Below are 1,648 nucleotides of genomic sequence, written 5' to 3'. Positions count from 1 at the left end.
TTTTGCCGGTTTTATCGGTTTTGTTCTTGAAGGGGATTATTGGTGGGTATAGGGGTATTGTTTGGTTGTTTTACTTGGTTTTTTTTTCCCTTCCTTTTTTCCCTCGTGTTACGTTAATACACACATACTTAATAAAGGGCTGTTATTTTCTCCTTTTTCCCTTTTCCATAATTTGCTTTCCTTCAATCGAAGCCTCTTAATTTCGAATCTATAATTGCTAGAGAAGAAGGTTTGGGTCTTTTTCTCCTAATCCATCCTCAGCAAAAGACCCTTGTCTCAATTAAACTGAGACACTTGTTTACCCTACATGCTGTGGGAGGAGATAAGGTCCCCATACTACACATGGGGAAGTGTCTGGAGAAGTCAATGTGGGTTTCTCCTCCCATGGTAAAAGGCAAACCCCTCCGTGGGATTGTCTTTGCTCAGGGACCAGAGTGTACCTGGTGGGTAATGTGGAAGGATGGGCAAACCTGGTGTGTACCTCAAGGAGATTTATCCTTGGGGGAAAAATAATCTGTAGTTTAAGTTGTATGTTGCAGGAAGTAAAGTAGCAGGCCAATGATGAATGAATTTTGTGAGGAGCAAGGAGAGTGCGACCATGACCAAAGCTGGGCTGGTGTCGGTGCCTGTAAAGTAAGCTATATGCAGATATCCCCCAAAAAAGCTGAGGCAGTGGAAAGAATTCAAAAAGGTTTATTTTGAAGGCCTGTTGCCTTAGGGGTTTTGGTTTTTTTTTAAATTTTTGTAGATTTTAGAAGTAGTTGTGTAGTGAATGTAGATTTTAACGTAGCTGCATTTTATCCCTTACCCTTAACACAGTAGTTACCCTTAGCCAACCCTGTTACCCAATTCCCATATCAATCCCCCTAAATTCCATTAGCCTGTTTAGTCTCATTTTCAAGGTAGAATTGTAGAGAACACCCTAAAATCTGTGCAAGAAGATATAGACATAGACACAACGACCTTCAAGACCAGAGTCGGGGCAGTGGCCGGACAGGAATTGGATGGAAATCATTATAAAAATTGTAACACCTGTGTTCGAAAACGTGCACATGGGTTTGTATTCCTGGAGCCTGGAGGCTCATGAAAACCTCTGCTGCTTATCTTACCTCCTACCTAATTTGACCTAGAGTCTTTTTTCTTTTGCAGCCTTTTAGGCAACAACCAGAACACTAAACAACTTGCAAAGGAAACCTGCACCAGGCTGCAAAGCAACGCTGGACCTGAGAGAGAGAGAGAGACATGCCTCCTTCTTCTTTAGTTTTAATATCTCTCTGGCCTCTCTGCTGTGCTTGCTTGTAACATCTGTTTTATCTCTTCCAGGGAGCTGCCCACAGGGGGAGCTTTTCTCTGGCAGGTAAGAGGGAAAGACAAAAGTGGTTGTTCTCACACAATTCTCTCAACGTATATTTCTTTAGCCATGACAGGTTTCTCGAGCAAAGACAAATTTCCAAACCAATTCATAGAATCATAGAATCATAGAATCATAGAATCATAGAATAGATTGGGTTGGAAAAGACCTCCAAGATCATCAAGTCCAACCCCTGATCCAACTCCAATTACTATATCATGGCACTAAGGGCCACATCCAATCTCTGCTTAAAAACCTCCAGGGATGGTGAATCCACCACCTCTCTGGGTAGGCTGT

Source organism: Empidonax traillii, unplaced genomic scaffold, assembly GCF_003031625.1.
Source record: "Empidonax traillii isolate 1590-97213 ecotype Southwest subspecies unplaced genomic scaffold, ASM303162v1 scaffold1009:size532339, whole genome shotgun sequence".
Classification (NCBI taxonomy): domain Eukaryota; kingdom Metazoa; phylum Chordata; class Aves; order Passeriformes; family Tyrannidae; genus Empidonax; species Empidonax traillii.
Note: the sequence above shows the minus strand (reverse complement) of the source record.